At 38.3% G+C, this 13,236-nt stretch overlaps 1 pseudogene; it reads right to left on the bottom strand.

Annotated features, from left to right (window-relative positions):
• Positions 1-3,766: 3,766 nt before the first annotated feature.
• LOC108298165 lies at positions 3,767-11,183 on the bottom strand (annotated as a pseudogene).
• Between the last annotated feature and the right edge of the window lie 2,053 nt (positions 11,184-13,236).

Below are 13,236 nucleotides of genomic sequence, written 5' to 3'. Positions count from 1 at the left end.
AGGTGATGTAACTTTCCTGCCTGGTTCTGCCCAGAGGTAGGATTGTTACATATACCTAGGTTCAGGTCACAGGAATAATGATGACTCTCACCTGAGTGCCCAGCTAAAAGAAGAGACTTTGACTCTCATAGCTAAAGTTATTTAGAACAATCAGTAATGTTCTGAATCTCCTAAATGTATAAAGGTTACAGATGATTATGATGCACATGAATTTTGTATAAATACTTTGTTCTTATCAGAGTCCATTACAGAGGTATAATTTTGCCTCTCATGGGCACACTACCCAACAATTTTGCCTCTCATGGGCACACTACCCAACATTCGTGATTGTTATTCTCACACACAGACAAAGCCCACAGCTGAGGTTCTGAATCTCACATGTGCAAACAGTCCACAGTTAGAATTGTGACTGTCATCACATCTGGCAACAGGTTGGAAGGCGACTCATTTTTGGACCCAGCTATTAACACATCAGTGCCTTCCATGCCTGGTTCCAGCTTATAGAAGAGATATTGACTGTTGCATCTAGGCTTCCAGCATCAGATAAGATTCTGGGCTTCCACTTTTACAGAAGTCTCAGAGAATTACAACTCATGCATATTGTATAATGCCCTAAGATTGTATAGTGAGTGTTAAAACTGGGCATAGCTCAAAATCTCAGTTGTGACTCTTATATGCACATACAGCCCACAGTTAGGATTAAATGTAAAGAGACTCCACTCATGAGGTCCTGGATCTCACTCACAGAAACAGTTCACAGGTACAGTTGTGACTGTCATATCTGCATCCATACACAAATGGGATGGTGCCTCATTTCTGGACCCAGCTTACAGGCACACTGATGACTCTCATACCTGTACCCAACAAATAGGACTGGTGTTGACTCTCATGCCTGAACTTAGGGCAACATGTAGGGTTATGTGTTTAAATCATCATGAAGTTTTCAGAGCAGTTTTATTGTCATGTAGACCATATGAAGCCCTTAAGTGGTACTGAGGGTGTCTTATAAAGACTCAATGCACAGGTGACATTGTGACTCTTCTATGCACACATAACATACAGTGAGGAATGTCATCTCCTATATGGACACAGCCGGTTGTTGAGATTCTGAATATAACACCCAGATTAGCTGAAAGTTGACATTGTGACTCTCATACATGAATCCAGTTCACAAGGAGAATGGTGACTTTTATATCAAAATTCAGCACACCTCTTAGGCAGCGACTTCCCTCATTAGACAGTGTTTGCAAATGAGGTTAGAGTGTTCATGCATGAATTCCATCTGCCATTGAGATTGTGATTTGTGTACTTTAATACAATTCACAGAAAGTGTTGTCTTTTACATCTTGAGCTAGGAAATAAGTGAGACTGTGAATCTCATTCCTGAAGGTGTGACTTTGACATATAATAGTTTCTCAGCACCTGATTGACTTTACTCCCTTACAAGAGCTCTGCCAACCGTTGGGACTGTGACCTCTACCTGGCTTAAACACCTAGGTATGTTGCTTTCCTGCCTTGGTCCTTCCCACGATGTGGATTGTAATGTGCCTCTGAAACAGTCACCTTGTTGATGAGACTACTTTCCTGCCTGTGCCATGCCACCAATAACAGAAATCTGGGCATATTACCCAGGTGGTATGACTCTGCTCTTATGACTGGGCCCTGTGAACAGGGAAAAATGCAACATATTGCTGGGCCCAGCACCTAGATGATGTGACCCTTTTTTTTTTTTTTCTTTTTCTTTTTTTTTTTTTTTTTTTTTTTTTTTTTTTTTTTTCTGAGACGGAGTCTTGCTCTGTCACCAGGCTGAAGTGCAGTGGCATAGTCTTGGCTTACTGAAACCTCTGCTTCCTGGGTTCAAGTGATCCTTCCGCCTCAGCTTCCTGAGTAGCTGGGACTACAGGTGCGTGCCACCATGCCCAGCTAATTTTTGTACTTTTAGTAGAGACTGGGCTTCACCTTGTTCACCAGGATGGTCTCGATCTCTTGACCTTATGATCCGCCCACCTCAGCCTCCCAAAGTGCTGGGATTACAGGCATGAGCCACCATGCCTGGCTGATGTGACTCTTTTGACTGAGTTCTGCCTACAGTGGGCATTGTGACCTATCGCTGAGCCTAGCACAGGGGTCTTGTGACTTTCCTGTGTGAGTCCTGCTTATGGAGAGATATTGACATTCCTGTGGCCCAGTGTTCAGGTGATGTGACTTATCTCCCTGATTCTGCTCACAGGTGGGTTGTGACCTCTACCTAGGCCCAGGCAATAGTCATAATAATGGCTTTGTTACACAGACCCAGCCAATAAAAGAAATTTTGATTCTAATAGCTGGGCTTAGGGAAACTATTAAGGTGTTTGGTCTACTCATTGTAAAAATGTCACAGAAGATTATGATACTCACATGTATTTTATAAAGCCCTTGGGGTGTATAGAGAGTTACCTGACAGGGCCCAGCAAACAGGCACCCTGTGTCTCTCATAAATTCATTTAGCCAACAATTAGGATCGTCACCTTCATACATAAACAGAGTCCACTACTAAGATTCTAAATCTCACACATGGATGCAGTTCAAAGTTGAAACTGTGAATGTAATATGTGGATCTGGCCTCAGGCTGGATGATGTTTAAACTTTCACTTGTCATTTGTCTTACAGCCATGTAATTTTTCATTTTGGCCAAGGATTTTTTTTTCTTTTTTCAGAAAAAGTAATTGTGGAGAAACATTTATTTAGACATATGAAATATGTCTTCTTTTTAATAGAGCATGAACAAATAGAACATTATATATTTATTTTACCTAAGTTGTTCTCTTTCAAAAAGACTAATATAATGACAAATTTGAATTTTTCTTGATTTATCCAAAATAAATAAATATGCTCAATTTAAAATAATTTTCCAAAACAACTGGTTTTTGACCAAGATTTTAAAAGCCCCAGAATGTCTTATCCAAAGCATTCAAGTAAAGACTGACAGTTAAAAATTAAGCAATAGTGCTTAAGTGTAATTTGTTTTGTTTTCTTTGTTTTTGAGATGAGGTCTCACGATATTGCCCCAGCTGGAGTGTCGTAGCTAGTCACAAACACAATCATGGTGCATTACAGACTGGGCTCAAAGGATTCTCCTGGCTTAGCATCCTGAGTAGCTGGGACTAAAGGACATGTCACCACACCGAGCTATGTTTTTAAAAACCACCTTTAAACTATTGCACATTTTTTGACATTGGGAAACAAATATATTTTGACTCTCAAGAAAAGAGTACTTGGTGGCATGTTAAAGAATGAGTTGATGACTTTACAAAACACAAGAGGCTGGATAGAGTTATCCCAAAATGATAGAAAATGACATTGTGCGTTTGCTTTTGTTTGAAGAGAAATAAAGTTTCCACTTAAGTGCCAAAACAGCTAATTCTGTTAAAATGTCACCAAAATTGTTACCATGAATCAGAAAATCAACTGTCTCCAACAGAAATAATTTTGTTACCTTTTACAAGAGCTATGTTGCAACATTCATTTTTAAGTGTCTCATATAGCCTCAGTATTATCACAAACCACTTTGTTAGATTTTAAATTAATTCTTACCCAACCTGAATTAAAAATTGCTCACATTCTAAAGCAAGAAATACTATTGTACATTGGACTCATATTTTAGGAATGTGTGCTTCCCTACATAGCCCCAAACTGACAGTGCAACTATGAATTATATTTTATTAACTGAATTTATAACATTCAAAGTGCTCTTCCACTTAATAGGTACATTACTATACTTGTAGTCTCAAAATACTTCATGAACTCTGAAATGATTCTCTATGAAGGGAGCTTCCTTTGTAAAATGAATTCGGCTAGTCACTGGCATACCAATATTCCCAAATATCTAAACAAATTTATTTTGCTCCTTTTCAATCCAAGATCTCATTGGATCATGTACTTGTAAAGTGTTACATGGGTGTCAACAATAATCCTTGTTTGTGCAAATTCTTTCAAGACCTGTGGATAAATAATCCAAATATTGCTTCCTCCAGAATGACCACCATCCAGAAAATACACTGTTCTTATGCTTTTAATGAAACCATCTATGTTCTTGTCTTTCTTGGTTTCTTTCAATTCAAAAAGAAACTGATTCAAAACAACACAACATTTATGGAATCCAGTCAAAGGAAAAGATGCATCATTCAGTGATGGTGGATAAAAACTCATGGCAGACTCATCAGATTTTTCACAGGTCTTCTCTTCTTCTCCCTGGAAATGATTTGTAGTATGAGAAGAATTGGACATCTATAATTAGATGATGTGGAGTCCTTATTCCAATCATTCAAATTTTTCTTTGATAAACTACTCTGACTTAAAAGCATTAACTAATAATATATAAAGGCGCTGAAAAGCTCCAGAGTCTGTATTGTGTTCTGGGGAACCAAACGTTACTTTTCAGAAAATTGCCATGGCAGCTGAATCTGTGCAAATTCATTAGGGAGCACTTCATCACCCGAATATAGCTATTGGGGAACCGGTGGGCTAAAACTGCAGCAATATTTTCTAGACTCCAATTTTCCCCTTGGTAATTCGCACGATGATGAGTCAAAATTTGATAGTAATTCTGCACATTCCCGGGCAAAGTGAGGGCTGCGGTTTCTCCTTAGTTGGCTTTACGGAAATATCCCACAGCTCCAGTGTGTCCCTGGCAGCCGCCAGCAAGAGAATCCCAGGGCTGCTGAGCTGCGGGTCCTCTCCAGCGTGGCTTTCGGCAGGGCAGCGCCAGGTGGCGGAGGGGGAGCATCCGCACCGCCTCTGCTGCTGGGTTCCTGGTTCTGTCCTGAGAGAAGAAAGAGGCATCTCCAACTCCAACCTGTGACAACAGGAACAACAGCAGCGGCGACCGCAAAAGCCTGTGCTGTTTGGAGGCGGAGGGTGCAGGGTCCTGAGGAAGGGACTGCACAGGAAGCCCAACTGTCAGGGCCACCGGCAGGGGCAGGCCAGAAGCCGGCGCAAGGCAACCACATGAGGCCAATGTCAGCGTGCAGAGCCGGATTTCATTCTTTCTGTAGTTAAACAGTATTCCATTGTGTGTATACACCACATTCACTTTATCCATTTCTTCCAGATGAACACTAAGATTGATTCTATATATTAAGTATTGTCAATACAGCTATGATAAACATGGGAGTGCACCCATCTCTTCAATATACTGATTTTACTTTCTTTTGATATATACTCAATCATGGAATTGCTGGATTGTGTATGGTAGTTTCATTTTTAGGTTTTTGTTTTTGTTTTGAGAAACCTGCATAGTTTTCCTTGCAGATTTCTAATAAATAAATAAATAAATCTAAAAATGTACTAAATTTACATTCACACCAACAGTGTATAAGTGTTCCTCTTTCACCACAGCCTCATCAAACTTTATCTTTTGTCTTCTTGATAAAGGCCATTCTAAATGGGGTGAGATACTATCTCACGTGGCTTTGGATTGTATTTTCCAGATGATTAGTGATGTTGAGCATTTCTTTGTGTCTTCTTTGGAAAAATGTCTATTCAGATCTTTTGCTCACTTTTTAGTTAGGTTTATGTTTTTTATTGCTCTTAAGTCCTGTGTATATTTTGGATATTAACTCCTTGTCAGATGCATATATTTTCTTTTATTTTATAGGTTGTCTTTTTACTCTGTTAATAGATCTCTATGCTGTCCAGAAGCTTTTAATATTTTACTCATATTAATTTTCCTGTGTTCTGATTTGATTCACAGGTGGGAGTCTGCCCTCAGTTTCATAGGTTGTCTGTCTTCTATCTCACTGATTTTAAGAGTTTTTCTTCTTTTTGATGTCATGCAGTTTGATCATTATTCTTTTTAAGATTTATTTTATTTATAATTGACATAATAATTATACATATTATGGGGTACAATGAGATGTTTCAATGCATGTTTACACTGTACAATGACTCAATCAGGGTAATTTGCATACCTAACACTTTAAACCTGTATTATTTCTTTGTGCTAATAAAATTTAAAATCCTGTCTTCTAGCTGTGTTAGAATAAGCAGTGCAGTATATTAGCTATAGTCACCCTACTGTGTAATAAAGCACCAGAATGTATTTTCCCTAACTTTAATATTGTAACTTTGACAAATCTCTCCCCATTCCTTCAACCGTTCACTCTCCATAGCCTCTGGTAATCACCATTCTACTCTCTACTTTTATGAGATCAACTCTTTTAGATTTCACATGAGTGACATCATGTGGTCTTTTACTTTCTTTGACTGGCTTATTTCACTTAGCACAATGTCCTCTTGATTCATCAATGTTGACATAAATGACAGAAGTTCATTCTGTCATATGACTATATATTATTCCTGTGTGCATGTGGGTGTATGTGTGTACAACATTTTCTTCATTCATCTGTTAATGGGCATTTATATACTGTTGGTGAGAATACAAACTGGTACAGCCATTAGGGAAAACAGCATGGAGGTTTTTCAAGAAATTATAAATAGAACTACCATATATATGACCCAGTAATCTCACCACTGGGTATATATCAAAAGAAAATAAAACCAGTATGTCAAAAAGATAATTGCATTCCCATTTTTACTGAAGCAGTATTCACATTAACCGAAATCATTATTTCTTTTAAGTATTTCTTAATTTAGCTTATTTGGCACATTACACTCTAAATGTTTATAGGATTCATGCCTTGTTTTCAATTTCTAAAACTTATGAGTCACCAATTATTTGAATATTGCCTTCTTGTTGATATAGTCTAGTAAAGCAATTAAATGTTTTTTTATTTCTTTTCATTTAATCTTCATTTATATTTGTATTTTGTATTAATTTGCCTTCTAAAAAGTATATGACTACATTAATTGCGCTCAGCATTTCAGTTTACTAGTTCTCATATCAACCCAGTCTATTTTAATGTGTAATTTGTATGCTGTACATTAAATTGTTTACTACATTTTCAACAATTTACTTTCTATTTACCTCTTTTCCCAATTTGGCTTGACAAGCTCATAATTTTATTCCACATTATTGTGTTTTCTTGTTTTTTCATTATATTGGCAAACATTTAAATATAAACCTCATATCTGGATTTTATGTGCCATATAATTTAACGCTTCATGCCAGTAGCTCACCTTCTTCTGTGCAACATACTCTATAGTTAAGTTCTCACATACGGGATACATCCCACTCTGGATGCCTCCAGGCAGTTTCATTTTGTTTATTCCATTTGCCTTGTCAGAAGCTGAAGGACCCACATGGATCTGACATCCTTGTGATCAGATGCATGTGAATGGAGCAGTGGCCTCTTAGGTTGATATTTTTCTCAATCATTACCTTTATTTACTTCTGGTCCTGAGATGTTTCTATAATTTTCTTTCAACTATATTATGCATTCTGTGAATTATTGTAAATTCTTGGTGATTTTAGTTATCTATATTGAGTTTTTAAAGCACATTTTTTTCCTGAAAACAGAACTATCAACAGTTGCATACATGAGAAAAATATTTTACCTAGATTTTCTATGGCACAGATCACCAATACTGCTGTCTTCAATAGACCGTGTTGCAACAATTTCTGGAATGTGATTACTTTTTTACCATTAGAAAATTAATTATATATTATGCACAAATTTTGGAAGTACTTTACTGCAGTAAATAGTGTATGGTCAGAATTATTGTTTATTGTTTATTACTTTTTGCTTTAACATACATCTAATATGGGTCAAAGTATTTACCTGAATGCAGATCTTTTGGCTTCGATTGCCATTTTACCTCATGAGCACTTCCCTAACTTCATAAAAGATATCAGTTAAATTTTTTAATTCAAATGTATTGAAAAGATTTTTTAACTTTGTAATGTATTTATTGCAATCCAGGACATTTTCAATAAGTACCTTAAACTTGAGGCCCTGGCTACATATTCCTTTCTTACTAGAAATCAGATTTTTCTGGTGCAACTCCATTGCCTGCAATAATATTTATAACTACAAATGCCAGCACAGTATTTCAATGCTGTACTCAGTTCTTCCTAACTAAATATCTCATTAGCTATGAAACAACCCAAATATAAATGCTGAATGTATAGGATGAATAAACAAATTCTTCACAAAAAATAATAAAAGACTAATTTTCTACAATACTTATTCATTAGTTCTGTAATCATATTATTTAGGCTATTTCAAATATAAGAGATTATTTTATCTAGGTTTATTTGTTTGTTATGAGATGGAGTCTCACACTGTTGCCAGGCTAGACATCTAGCCACTGTGCAGTGGCTCTCCTGCCTCATCCTCCCAAAGTGCTGGGATTGCAGGCATGAGCCAGTGCACCCAGCTTTTTTTCTAAATATTTCACATACAAATGAGACTATGCAGTATTTGTCTTTCTGTATTCCTCTTATCTCACTTTATATAATTTCTTCAAAGTTCATCAATATTGTTTTAAATAAAATAATTTCATTTCTAATTAAAGCTCTGAAATTATCTCTCCCTTGAAATTTATTCATTTATTTGTATCAGAGAAGTGCAGATACCCTTGGCTATACTTATTTTATGTCCGTTGGCTAAATACTCCAAATTGGAATTAAAGATACTTCCAGTATAAAAATTTTAAGAAAACTCCATACTGATATATATTTTTTAATAATGGCTGCACCAATGGACATGCTCAGCAATGGTGTGCAAATATTCTCTTTTCTTTTCTTCTAACTTTTTGATAATAGCTATCCTAACACCATGATAAGGTGACATCTCACTGTGATTTTGATTGTAATTGTGCTGATAATTAGTCATGCTGAGAATCTTTTTATATACCCACTGGCCATTTGTATGCCTTTGGAAAAATGAATATTTTGCCCAATTAATTAGGGAATTGTTTTTTATTTTGTTCTGTTCTGCTTTTTTTTGTATTGATTAGTATTATATATATTTCAAATAGTAACATATTATCCTACATATAGTTTAAAAATATATCCTCCTATTCCATATATTGTCTTTATATTTTGTTGGGTGTTTCTTTTATCATGCAGAAACTTCCTATTTTGATATAATTCCATGTTTTTATTTTTGCTTTTGTTGCTTGTGTTCCTTACGTAGAATCCAAAACAGCATTGCCAGGACCAGTGCCAAGGAGGTTTTCACATATATATATATATATATATATATATGTATGTATATATATATATATATATATATATGTGTGTATATATATATATATATATGTGTATATATATATATATGTATGTGTATATATATATATATATATATATATATATATGTTAGATGATCTGGGATTTCAGTTCTTCTGTTTAAGTCTTTATTTTAAACTCATTTTTGTGATGATCAAGAGAAGTATTCACTTTTTGTGTGTGCATATCTAGTGTTTTCTGCAGTATTTCTTGATGTCTATCTTTTCCTAATTCTGTGAGATCAGTTGACTGTATATGTGTGCGTTGATTTCTGAGTTCTCTATTTTGTTCCATTGGTTCTTATGTAAGTACTACAGTATTTTAATAACTATAGCATTGTAATACAGTTTGCAATCAGGAAGTTTGAGGCTCTCAGCCTTTTTGTTCTTCTTGGTATTTGGCTATTTGGGGTCGTTTGTGGCTCCATACTACTTTTACAATTATTTGCTCTACATTTATTTTAATGGCATTAAAATTTTGATAGAAAAATCTTTAACTCTGGGGAGAGAGATCCAAGATGGCTGATCACTAGCAGCTCAGGATTGTAGCTCCATGTGAAAGCTCAGAGAACAAGAGGATGCCACACTTTCCGATAAATTTTTGTTGCTCACACACCAGGAGATTCCCAGCGGAGGAGCCCCACAGGTCACCAGCGTGACTCTTGTGGCTAGCGAGGTGGTTTTGCCGCTGCCTTGGTGCGGCGGTTCTTGGTGCAGAGTCAGAAAAGCACCATCAATCTTAAAGCTGCTGTTTTGGCCGGCGCAGTAGGTTACTCACATTTTACCTCCGGGAATCAACAAGTTGGATGTCCACTCAGAAACCCAACTATAAAGACGGTAATTACAAAGACCACAGATGGATAAATCTATAACGAAACCAGCCTCAAAAGGCTGAGAATACCAAAAATCAGAACGCCTCTCCCTCTACAGGGGATCAGAGTTCCTCATCAGCAATGGAACAAGGCCTGATGGAGAAAGACTGTGTTCCATTAACAGAAGCAGGCTTCAAAAGGTGGATGATAAGAAACTTCTGGGAATTAAAAGAACTTGTTCTAATCCAATGGAAAGAAACTAAGAACTTTGAAAAAAGGTTTGACGAAATGTTAACAAGAATACAGAATTTAGAGAGGAATATAAGTGAATTAATGGAGCTGAAAAACACAACATGAGTACTTCGTGAAGTATGCACAAGTTTTAACAGCCGAATTGATCAAGCAGAAGAAAAGATATCAGAGGTCGAAGACCAACCTAATGAAATAAAACGAGAAGACAAGATTAGAGAAAAAAGGATAAAAAGGAAGGAGCAAGATTGATCCAAGATGGCCATTTAGGAACAGCTCAGGATTGCAGCCCCCAGTGAAAATGTCAAGGGTGAGTGGATGCCACATTTGTATTGCCCACAGACTAGGAGATTCCCAGGAAGAGGAGCCCCATGGGTCGCCAGCACGGCTCTTTCAGCCATCGTGGCTGTGTCGGCCGGCGTGGTTGCTTTGCCCCACACAATTGCTTTGTCAGCGCCCTGGCGCAGCGGTTCTCCATACAAAATACACGGGTCCGGGTGCCCTTTTGGCTGGTGACTGGAGCCATGGGAAGTTGCCCATTCATCTGTTTAAAAAGGGGACTGAACAGGGAACCAGGACAGTAGATTCCAGGGCAAAAAAAAAGTGCCACGAATCTCAGTGCCACTGTTTAAGCCAGCGCAGTGAGACGCCACATGGGAAAACACACAGATTCCGGCACCTCTTCAACAGGCGACTGGAACACCAACTAAAAAAAAGGAAAAAAAAAAGGCTCTGAGGCAGGGAGCCAAATAACCAGGCTCGGCTGGTCCCACCCCCACAAAATAACAGCAATCAGAAACTCTATGGATTGGGAGTTTCACAGCAAGCGCAGCTGAACCCGGGATGGTCCAGCTCTGTGGGGGAGGGGTGTCCACCATTACCGAGGCACTCCAACACTACAGAGGTAGCCAGCCAATGCTGAGGCAGCCTGCCATCGCCAAGGCAACCCGCCATTGCTGAGGCAGCCCACCGTTGCCGAGGCAACTGGCCATTTCAGAGAGAATCGGCAAATACAGTGGTGGGCCACCATGGCTGAGGCAGTTCTAACTACACCCATATAAACAGGACTGCAGGGAAGTTCACTTTGCAGATGGGCGGAGCCCAAAGCAGCTAAGCAAAGCCTCTACAGGCAGACAGTGGCTAGGCTGCCTCCTTGCTGGGCAGGGAAGCTCTGAAGGAAAAAAAAAAAAAAAGAAGGCAGCAGCACAACAGAAACTCATAAATAAAGCCCTAACTCCCAGGGACAGAGCACCTGGAAACAAAAAGCAGTTTATGAGTTCCACTGTAGCAGACCTAAACGTACTTGCCCAGCAGCTCTGAATGAACAACGGAGCTCACAGCTCAGCATTTGAGCTCCTATAAAGAACAGACTGTCTCCCCAAGCAGCTCCCTGACTCCTCTATATCCAAAGAGCCACCTCATAAAGGAGAGATCAGACTGACATTCGGCAGGTACCTTCTGGAACAAAGATAGAAGAAGAAGAAAACTGGTAGCAACCCTTACCGTTCTGCAGCCACTGCAGGTGATCCCCAGGCAAGCAGGGCCTGTAGTGGCCCTCAGCAGACGTATAGGAGAGGGGCTAGACTGTTAGAAGGAAAACTGAGAAACAGAAATAACCTCATCATCAATAAAGAGAACGTCCACTCAGAGACCCAATCTGAAAGCCAGCAACTACAAAGACAACAGGTGGATAAATCCATAAAGATGGGAAGAAACCAGTGCAAAAAGGATAAAAACACCTGAAACCAGAACAGCTCTCCTCCTACAAGGGATCACAACTCACCACAAGGGAACAAGGTTGGATGGAGAACGAGTGTGGTGAAATGACAGAATCCGACTTCAGAAGGTGGGTAGTAAGAAACTTCTGTGAACTAAAAGAATATGTTTTAACCCAATGCAAAGAAACTAAGAACCTTGAAAAAAGATTTGATGAAATACTAACTAGAATAGACAAAAGAGAAAGGAATGTAAGTGAATTGATGGAGCTGAAAAACACAACACAAGAACTTCGGGAAGCATGTACAAGTTTCAACAGCTGAATAGACCAAGAAGAAAGGATATCAGAGGTCGAAGATCAACTCAATGAAATAAAATGGGAAGGCAAGAATAGAGAAAAAAGGGTAAAAAGGAATGAACAAAGTTTCCAAGAAATGTGGGACTATGTGAAAAGACCTAACCTACATTTGATAGGTGTATCTGAATGCGACGAAGAGAATGACACCAAGCTGGAAAATACACTTCAGGATATTATCCAGGAAAATTTCCCCAACCTGGCAAGGCAGGCCAATATTCAAGTCCAGGAAATACAGAGAACACCACAAAGATATTCCTCAAGAAGAGCAACCCCAAGGCACATAATCGTCAGATTCACCAGGGTTTAAAGGAAGGAGAAAATACTAATGGCAGCCAGAGAGAAAGGTCGGGTTACCCACAAAGGAAAGCCCATCAGACTTACAGCAGATCTCTCAGCAGAAACCCTACAAGCCAGAAGAGAGTGGGGGTCAATATTCAACATCCTTAAAAAAAAGAACTTTCAACCCAGAATCTCCTATGCAGCCAAACTAAGCTTCATAAGTGAAGGAAAGATAAAATACTTTGTGAACATACAAGTACTCAGGCATTTTATCACCACCAGGTCTGCCTTACAAGAGCTCCTGAAAGAGGCTCTACACATATAAAGGAAAAACCAGTACCAGCACTCCAAAAACATGCCAAATGGTAAAGAGAATCAACACAATGAAGAATCTGCATCAACTAATGGGCAAAACAGCCAGCTAGCACCAAAATGACAGTATCCAATTCACACATAACAATATTAACCCTAAATGTAAATAGACTAAATGCCCCAATCAAAAGACACAGGCTGGCAAATAGGATACAAATCCAAAACCCATCAGTGTGCTGTGTCCAGGAAACCCATCTCACATGCAAGGATACACAAAGGCTCAAAATAAAGGGATGGAGGAAAATTTACCAAGCAAATGGAGAGCAAAAAAAAAGCAGGAGT

Source organism: Cebus imitator, unplaced genomic scaffold (assembly GCF_001604975.1).
Source record: "Cebus imitator isolate Cc_AM_T3 unplaced genomic scaffold, Cebus_imitator-1.0 Scaffold898, whole genome shotgun sequence".
Classification (NCBI taxonomy): domain Eukaryota; kingdom Metazoa; phylum Chordata; class Mammalia; order Primates; family Cebidae; genus Cebus; species Cebus imitator.
The sequence above is the reverse complement of the archived record's forward strand: the minus strand, read 5'-3'. Positions and strand labels throughout refer to the sequence as shown.